Here is a 10335-nt window from a genome sequence, read left to right as displayed (position 1 = left end):
ATCGATGCAAGTGAGTGCCTTCATTCCCCCGCATCTTGCCTGCACTAAGGGAATATTTCGTGGTGTAGACTCCTCCTTAAGTCGTACAGAGACCCTAGAAAAGCTCTCCGCGGCTAGAGTAATTGCTGCTTACGGGTGCAACAGAATGGTGGACAATACACGTGTCCCTACTGAGTCAGTAATTGCCACGTTTGCAGGTACATCTTGCCCTACTGAGATAAAATTCTGGCCTCTAATATTCAGAGTGGACCCGCTTGCCTCGCGTCCATTACAATGTCGAAATTGTTGGCGCTATGGTCACAGCATGGGTGGTTGCAAATGCAGCCTTCGTTGTTGCGTCTGCGGCGGGAGCCATTCCGCTAGTAATTGCTCGGCCGAGTCGGACTCTTGCTGCCTCTGCGGTGGAGCCCACAAAGCTGATTGCTCAAACTGCGCTGCTAGAACGCAAGAACTCCAAATCATGGAGGTTATTGACAAAAGGCGCTGCTCACGCCAAGAGGCAATTGCGGCGGTAAAAGAAAGAGCCGATGGTTATGCGAGTGTGACAGCACGAACCCAAGCTGTCGTTGATGGAAGCCTGCCAGAGGTATTCGCACAAGCTATTGAAAAGTCTATGGCTAAAATTATGGAGCGCATATTAGAAAGCGTCACGGAATGCTTCAATGGACTGGTATCCTCAAAGTTAGAAAAATTATCACCGAGTGTTACTGCCCTGCCATCATGCTCTGACATGAATGCTTGTTTAACCCACTCTCAGGAAAATGGGGCGATTGAGTCCGCAACCCATATAGAGCAAGTCAGGTCTGTCCCAGGTTCCTGAACCAAGGCAACTAATAGCCCAGACAGCCCTGATTATCCAGGTACCTCAAACATGGAAATTGACGTGAGGGCACATAAAAGGAGGTGTTCTCCCCTTGAGGCTACCACATCACACTCAGTTAGCAAATCCGAGAAAATCCTCCCTGAAGTCAACCCGAAAGGTAATATATTGGAGGATCCCGTGGCCACTGCGGTGCTCTCATCACTGAAAGGTAGATGAGGGTATTGCAGTTGAACTGCAGATCAGTATTCGCTGCTTCTACAGATTTAAACGTTCTATCGTCTCAAATTTCTCCAGATGTAATTTTACTGCAAGAAACCTGGTTATCCCCTGATAAACAATTTTCTCTGCGCAATTTTAGGTCCTTTCGCCTAGATCGCCCATCTAGAGGTGGGGGACTGTTAATTATGGTCTCAAGAAAGTTTTGCCACCGGGCAAATATATCATTCCAGCTGAAGCCTCCAGAATGTGAAATTCTAGCAGTAGAAATTACTCTCCCTGGCAGTAGGCCTTTCTCGTTAGTCAATATATACTTTCCCTCGGGTGTGCAGGATACACACTCACTAGACTCGGTTATGGCAAAATGCGGTAGTGATATAATTTTGGCAGGTGACTTCAACTCGCATCATGTATCATAGGGATCCAGGACAGACCTGTGCGGAAAGCGTCTATGGGACTGGGCAATCACAAATACCTTCAGTGTCGAAATTCGGGATCAATTACGTTTCTTCGCGGACAGCTTAAATCTGTGCTGGATCTTACATTTTCAGGTCCAGGTATTCCCACATCCGCATGGGAAACGGTAAATGTCGGGACGACCAGCGATCATTTTCCTGTTGTGTTTGACGTGGTAGGTCCGCAGTCCACCGTGGAGGCTCGAATCCACACTTTTGTGGATTACCGTACATCTAAAAATTGCTTGCGGACTACTTTCAAATCAATGGAAAATTCTCCATTGAAAGCCGAGGATATTTGCTCAATCATTGATGCTTCGCGCAAAAGATCAGAGTTCCAGTTAAAGGCAGGTAAAAACACTGCTTCTACAAATTGGTAGAATGACGATTGCTCGCGGGACTACAAGCGATGCAAGGCTGCATGGAAACAACTCATGCATAACCAATCTCCGAAAAACTGGAGAAACTATAAATTTATTGCTGGAAGATTTAAAAGAACGGTGTGTAAGGCAAAAGATGATTACAATGTCTTCGAAAGCAAATAATAAGCATGAATTATTTCGGTTTTTAAGATCCCAACAAATTATTCCACGCCCCTTGAACTGGGAGTCGGTAGTTTTAACCACAAGTGAAAAAGCTGACTCTCTAAATGTAATCGCGCAAGGGTTATAGACCCGTTTCGCTACCTCTCTTCCCTTCTCTCCTCACGCACAGGGCCCTTCAGAAGATTTTGCAGAGTTTCCCGTGGCAGAATTGTCCCAAGTCGTTCCCTGTTTACCAGCTGCAGCCCCAGGTCCCGATGGAGTCACTACCAAGATGATTAAACTTCTCTTTGAAGTCGTTCCTAACGACTTGCCAGATAGCATAAATTACTCAGTACAATATGCATGGTTCCCTCCTGTGTGGAGAATTGCGAAGGTGATTCCTCTGTTGAAAGACCAAACCAAAGGGTATGTCTTAGACAATATTCGGCCTATTTCTCTAACATCAAATTTCGTAAAATTAATAGAAAGATTATTAAACGCACGTATGGTTCAGTTTGTGACCACAAGAGAATTATTGAGCCCCTGCCAAATTGGATTTAGACCAGGGATGTCCATTTGGTGCGCACAAATTGACCTAGAAAGCCGAATTCAGTTGGCTCGTTACCAAAAACAATATGCTGCCCTAGTCACATTAGACATTTCTAAAACATACAATAGTGTGGAATACCCTTTATTAATAAAGAGGATGCAGGATATTGGATTGCCAGACTACTTCGTGTCGTAGACTGCAGAGTTCTTGCAGGGCAGGGAGTTTTACTGTGCACAAAGCGGAACTTCATCGGGAAAATTCACACAAACACGCGGGGTTACTCAAGGCGCAGTTTTGTCCGCGCTGCTTTTTAACATCCTACTCAGCTCCATTCCTCATCATCAATATGTAAGCACGTACGTTTACGCTGATGATATAGCGTTTTTTGCATCAGCAAGTGATATTCAGTCACTGTACGAATGCTTACAGGAATACTTATACGAGCTAGAAGTATGGCTGGACAGTATTCGCTTGTTTCTTAATGTAAATAAGAGCGCCGTTCTTGTCTTTCCCCTACAAGACCCAGTTACTATATCCCTTTCATACCGTCATTCCACTATCCCACAAGTGGAAAAGGTCAAGTACCTTGGAATTATTTATGATGGAAATCTTGATTGGCGTCAGCATATTGAACATATATATAACTTCAAAAGCTTCTCGTGCAATTGGGATATTACGAAGAATAAGTAATTATCGATGGGGCATGCGCAGAGACACACTCATAATGATTTACCGCATGAATATTCGACCTATACTAGAGTTCGGTTGTGTGCTATTCTCCGGCGCCACGGCTTACAAGCTACGCCCACTAGTTTTGCTGGAACGGGGAGCGCTTCGCTTATGTCTGGGGCTACCAAAGTTTGTAGCCAACGCTGTGCTATACAAGGAAGCACGATTACCTTCCCTTGAAATAAGATTTAAAATACTTATCGTTCAAACATTTATAAGGCTCCATGAATCTCCACTAAGAAGATCCCAGTCCATCTTCATCAAAAAACGAGTCAAATTTTTTGGAGTCAGATGGCCACGGTTTCACACGCCACAAGTCATTGTATCGCAATCGTTATTGAATCCGTTAGACGTAAATATAAATGATATAATCACGAAAAACAGCATCTCAAATTCACTAGTTATTACTTATGATGACCTATACCCAAATAATGCAAAGCAGCTTCCCTCGCATATTCTTAACGGCTTACTCCAGGATCACTTGAATCAACTCCACACTAACGTAATTATAGCAACGGATGCTTCGCAGAGTGAAGAAAAGGCAGGAGTAGCAATTTTCTCATCATCATTGGACTGGTCTTTTTCTATTCGGCTTCCCAACTTCACTCCAATATACCTAGCGGAATTCCTAGCTGTTGTCCTAGCTTTACGGAAGCTACAATCTTCCAGGACAACGGCGGTAATAATCACAGATTCTTTGTCGCTGTGCACCTCACTTACTGCTCCCGGCGAGTCACACATATTGAAAACTTTGTACTCACTGGCTCCAAGTCATTTGTGAACTTTACGATTAATATGGGTACCTGGGCAAAAGGCATATTTGTGAATGATGTGGCAGACAGCTTGGCCAAAGCTTCTATCAGCGGCCCAGTGCTTCCCCTTCTTCCAACGATGGGTTTTATGACGTCTGCCAGGTTCAGAAGATACATCCTTCTAACATCACAATCACACCTTAGATCATCCTTGGAACTACGCCACTTACAATTCCCTTGGAGCAGGAAGTTTTGTAAAACAAGACAAACGGAAGTTACATTAACAAGACTAACGAGACTACATTGTCGAGTCCCATCTCTAAATTTTTACATGCACCGATCTGGTCTGGCAATATCCCCATTGTGCCATTTTTGCAATGCATTAGAGACGATTGAGCACTACTTACTGGAATGCCGTCGCTTCTCCTCCATGAGGAAAATGACATTAGAAATTACAGTGCGACAGCTTGGCCTGCCATTGAACACTCCGGTACTACTGTCTTTCGGAGCGTCTGTGCTTGGGCACTCACAAAGAAATGTGTGCTTCGCCTTAGAAAAATTTATTATTGAATCAAACCGATTTCGTTGATGACCGTATTATTCTTTTCAATCCTCCTCTATTGCCTCATTGATATATTATAGATAATTATTTTTTTCTCTTTGTAGCATGACAGTCTACTGAACCGTTTCGATTTTCTCTCGCCTAAATTCATGTAACAAAATTTTAGATTTTTACCTCCATTTTCTGAATACATAAGCAAAGTCTGCCCGACTCTTGGCCAATCCCCGCGAGTGGGTAAGCACCAAACTCATCAAGGACATCATCATCATCATCATCATTCGAACAGCAAGAAGGAGAAGAAAAACAAGAAGCCTGGGAGACGCGGAATAAGAAGCCTGCGTGGAGGAAGCAGTTCGCCAGTGCTCCAGGCGAGGGAGTGAGTTCGTCGGGCGTTTTGCCCGTGCTTCGTGCCTTCTACTGGACCAGGGCGACCTTCCAGAGGCGTGGTCATCGCGTTCTCCTGACCATCCCAACAAGGAAGTGCCGATCGACGCGGGAACAATGAAGCCCATGCACCGGGAGCAGAGAGGAAGCCATTGGACTTGGTGTCCAGCGTCTAGACTTTCACCGTGCCAAGGCCAGCTGCCCATGTTCCCAACTTCGCAACCGGACCAGTGGCGTAGCAAGGGGCAGGGGGCTTGTGGGGCTTCAGATCCGCCACACCCCGAAATTCTTTCGTGCTGTCGTGTACCGCCGACCAAAACAACCCCCGGCGCCGGAAATCATTCTGGATTTTGCCTTCAATGTGCTTTTACACACTCGAAAAGACCTTTCAGCGCAAACATCGGGAACTCCAGCTGGATTTTGTGGCAGCCCCCATACATGGGAGTCACGTAACGCAAGGAGCCCCATTCGAGCACAAAATTTAAAGGGCGTTTTGATGGCGAATGAGCTCGTCGCAGCATCTCGCGGAGGCCGCGGAATCTACGGAGTGCATAGATTTCAATTCTGAAACTTTATAGGTCTAAAGTTCTCATAAACTTTTGATGTGAAAGGCCCACTGATTTTTCCAAAGTCGTGCTTTGAATTTTGAATTCCGGAACTTTGTCGGTTGAACGTCGTTATAAACATTTGATGTCAATGGTGTATTGATTTTAGTTTACTATGACACAACCCAAGTCAACACACTATCACAGAAGTTGACAAACCACGAAGCGAGGTCCGATGAGACGAAGCGTTGTGGTGGTTAATTTTTGCCATCATGTTACTGAAAATAATGTCAACACTTTTTTATCTGCGCCAAAGCATCTATGTCAACATACTAAAGCCAGCAAAGGTAACTACGCAATTTGTTTTTCTACTTTGATTTTTATTTGCGAGGTTACATTGAGCCTCTTCGATTTTTTTTTTAATTTTTTTTTCTCGCTACCTGAGGACATGTCCTCTGACCCCTAACCAGAGGACATGCGTTTTTCTCGTGTTGCTCCGAACAGCGCGCGGCGTGCTTTGATGCGCGTTCCTTTTTCTCTGCCGGCGTGTATTTTCACCCGGCAGAGTTTTGGACGCTTTCTGGCTTCCAGATGAGAAAAAGAAACAATGCATGGTCACTCGCAGCCATCACTGTGGGGACTCGACGGATTGCAACGCGTTCGCTTGAGTGCAACCTGTCCAGAAAATTTTGTCTCGACAGTGTAGAATACCTAGTAGTATGGTTCTCTGTTGACCAAGTATCTCACGTTTTCTTCGATATTCCTTCAGTAGCCACATTAGATGCCCAAATCTGGCATTCGATTGGGGCCAACATGCTTTCCTTTGCGTTTTTTTTTTATTTCCGTGTCCCCGCCCCACAATAGAAAAAAATGGAATGGTTGCGGTGCAGCAAATTGTCGCATGGTGAAAGTTGGATTTTATTACTTCTTATTCTTTTGCGGAAAGTAAGGGGCCACGGGAGCCTTCAGTTGCCCAATACTGTTACTATATTAGGGCGATAGCAATTATATGCACACTCTTGGCGTATTCCTGTCGTCGCCGTCGCCCTCATATTCCATATAAAATCCAAGGGCGATAACACCATCACCGCACGCCGCATGCTGTATGCGCGAGTGAAAGCGTAAGGGAGGGATGGGGGGGGGGGTGGCTTGGGTGAACCGACCATGGTGGCTCAGTCTAAGTGCGCAAGGGAAAAAAGCCGGGAGGAAGCGCGCCGCTTCGCGTCGCCCGCGATACATTGGGGGGAGAGGAGGGAGCGGACGCGGGCCTTAGGATGCTGTGATTTGTGAATCTGGGGTTGCTCTTGCTCAGCATGTTTATTTGCATTGTTTGATGAATTATATACGGTGACTTTTTCATAGATACGTAGATTTATTGGAGACTTATACGTATATTTAAAAACATTGTTCTGAGGTTTTGTGTATACGTGCAGTGAACTTTGTATCCAGTGACACTTTTTTGCCCTTTATCAAGCTGTATCTTCGCATTTGTATATTCCATTTTATCTTTGCATTTCTAATGTAGGAGGGCAAGTCAAATGAAAGTGAGCCAACCCACCACGCGCAATATAGGTTGGTTTATAATGTGCCTGACATGCGCCGAGCACAAAAACATCTCTCATTCACAAAAGCGACACGTAGGTGTGAGGATCAAAGCTCATAAATGCTCTCATACACTGGGCTGAATATGGTTGCGTGACATAATGGACAATACAGAAGTTGAACAGTGTGGTGTCGTGAGGTTTGCGACAACTGAAGGTAGAGAAATTAGTCGCAGTATGGCTGCCGTGTAAGTTTAACGTTGCATTTCATTGGCCACTGTGAAGCATTCGAGTAAATGGTTCAAAGAAGGGACGCTATAACGTAAAACTATTCCTAACTTTTCTATTCTAATTGTGCGATCAGCCCACCGCGATTGGTCAGAAATTTTTTGGACCACCCCCACTTCACCTGTCTGCCACGCGACGTCACAAAAACCGCGATAGCTCCCCATCTGATATGACGTATACACACTGATTATGTGTAATTTGACGAACAAAACAAAAATAGTTATTTCTGATTCGACACCTTTTTCCCATTAGCCCTCGGTTATTGGTCAAAAGTTTTCGGGCTGCACCCACTTCACCTGCCTCTCACGCGACGTCGCAAAACCGCAAAAACCTACCGCATCAAAGTAACGCGTACGCATTAAAGTTGCACTAATATGCCGAACAAAACAATTTTATTCTGAATAGCCGCAGGCTACCCCGTTACGAAAGAATAAAATATGGCTGCCGCCGATCGCTCAGGCAGCGGCTACTCGCCCCTGCTGGAGAGCATGGGTTTATTTGCGTGTAATAAACTTTTTGCGTGGCCGTGTAACGTTTTCGAGAACGTTCGGTACGTTTACGACCTCGTTCTGCCAACTCTTCTTTGCTGGGGGGTCCGTTTTAGCGTCATTCTAAAGCTTCCGTTGCATGCCGCCGCGATTGCCGACGAGCCACCGCAAGCTAAGTAAGAGAAACGGGACCAATGGTAGACGCCGGCACCACCCACTTCATCTGGTTATCGTTATTCATTGCAGTCGGTCGGCGCCATCGAATCCCTCTCCACTTGCGCGTGCTCCTCGCCCCTTGTCAGCCAATTAGATAAGAAAAGCCGCTCAGAGCCGGCAATGTTATTCGTTTTTCAAGCAAGCAAAAGTGACCTCCTATGAACGAGGGGAGCATTTGATGGGTTTGCTCAGACAACCCTGTGGGTGACCGTCCGATGCTTGCTTCGGCAGTTACGCAAATTTGACGTCAGGAGATTGGAATAAAAGCATATAGGAATAGCTTTACGTTATAGGGGCCAAGACGTGAAAGTTGCAAAGACGACTCAAGACTGGGCCAAAGCCACCATGCAATCACTCCCAATACAATTGTAAAGGCTGATGAGCTGATTAGACAGGAACTGATGATAAGTATCGATGAACTGGCAGAGCGTTTGAACATCAGTCACGGCTCGGGCCACACCGTAACTCATGAACACTTTGGTTATCGGCTCCATTGTGCGCAGTGGATGCCCAAGATTTTGAACCTCCGCCAAAACACGGAGAGGTTCGGCGCTGCCTTGGTTCATCTAATCCGGTATCGCAATGAGGGTGACGGCCTCTTGTCTACAATTGGGTCCGGGGATGAATCATGGTGCCACTGCTACGAGCCTCAAGCACGATGGCAAAGCTTACAGTGGAAACATTCGAATTCACCGCCCCCAAAGAAACCAAAGGCCGTCATTTCCGCCGGAAAGCGGTCGTTGACTTTTTTTTTCAATCGTCAGGGGCCATTACTGATAGAATTTGCCATACCAGGACAGACTATCAAACGTTTTCGGTATTGTGAAATGCCGGATCGGCTGCGTGTCGCAATGAAGAACAAACGACGTGAGAAATGACGAATGGGGTCATCTTGCTTCCCGACAATGCCCGAGCCCACGTCGGTGATGTGGTTAGTATACAAAACTGGCAAAGTTCAAGTTGGAGGCGCTGCAACATCCGCCATACAGCACAGACCTGTCGCTTTGCGACTTTCTCATTTTGGGGCAAATGAAAAATAACAGCTCAAGGCAACCAGATTCGTGTCAGGCGATGACGTGAAAGAGTCAGTCACTGACTTTTAGAAGCGGCAACCCAAAGAATTATGGGACGGGAATCAAGCGACTCGTTAGTCAGTGGGATAAACGTCTAAATGATCATTGAGACAGCTTTTAAATTAAGTACCCCGTTTTTCATATATTGCCCTCGTATATTTGGACTCGCCCTCGTATATCATGCAGAACTCCTGCTTTCTTTATGTGCTCTCTGTTGCGACTATAATTTCGCTGCCATTACTCACAATACAGTACCGGTGACAGCTGCTCCTGCGCAGTACATTGGAACAAAGGACAACGTCATTGAGATTATTCTCTGGTGGTCGCATATGTACAAAAATGTAAACAAGGTTCTTGACTGACAAATTTTCATAAACATATTTATCCTGAACGTATTCATTTCACGGCCTTTATATTTTTCATATCAGCGGCATGCACTGCTTTGCTGGTTTCGAACAGATATAATTCTAAAGTTCATGTGATATTTTCTTTAGATATTAAATAGACAAAAACATGGAAGCATTGATATACGTTATGTCGGGCACAATTTTTGGGATATAGGAGTATAATACTTTATGAAAAATGCTTATTTTACTTGTCTTTACAGTGCTAACGTTTAAGAATTCGTTTGCAGCATCTTTGGCAGTGTCAATGAGGTTATTATTCATGTATTTTATCCCTCGACAAATTCTATAAGGAGGAGGCCGAGCTGCAACGTAAACCCCCCTTCTGGCTACGCCACTGAACCGGACTTACTACTGCATGATTTCATTGCGGTTGTTCACCTGAGAGTGACGAGGATTTTCTGCAACAGTGCCTGTCTTCAGCACCGCTTCTACGCTCCGAGCGCTGCCACAGTACACACCTCCAGTTCACTTCGCAGCTCCACTGCAGACAATGACAATGTAGGCCCCTTCTGACTTTAATACTTATTTTGGAGATTTATTTTTGAGTGTTAGATTATTTTGCAGAGTTTGTTTTTCTTTGTGCTGGATTTTTCTAATGAATGGCTTGTGGTGTGGTAACCAACGACGCCATCACTTAATGTGCTGAGGCTGTGCCTCAGCAACGATTAAGTGAAAGAACCTCATCACACACTGTCACAATTAAAAACATTTCCCCTTATCTTGTCTGGGCATAGATTAAGTTTAATAAGAAATTGTTCATTGCCGGAACTCAACGAACATCT

The sequence above is a fragment of the Dermacentor variabilis genome, chromosome 8, assembly GCF_050947875.1.
Source record: "Dermacentor variabilis isolate Ectoservices chromosome 8, ASM5094787v1, whole genome shotgun sequence".
Taxonomy (NCBI): Eukaryota; Metazoa; Arthropoda; class Arachnida; order Ixodida; family Ixodidae; genus Dermacentor; species Dermacentor variabilis.
Note: the sequence above shows the minus strand (reverse complement) of the source record.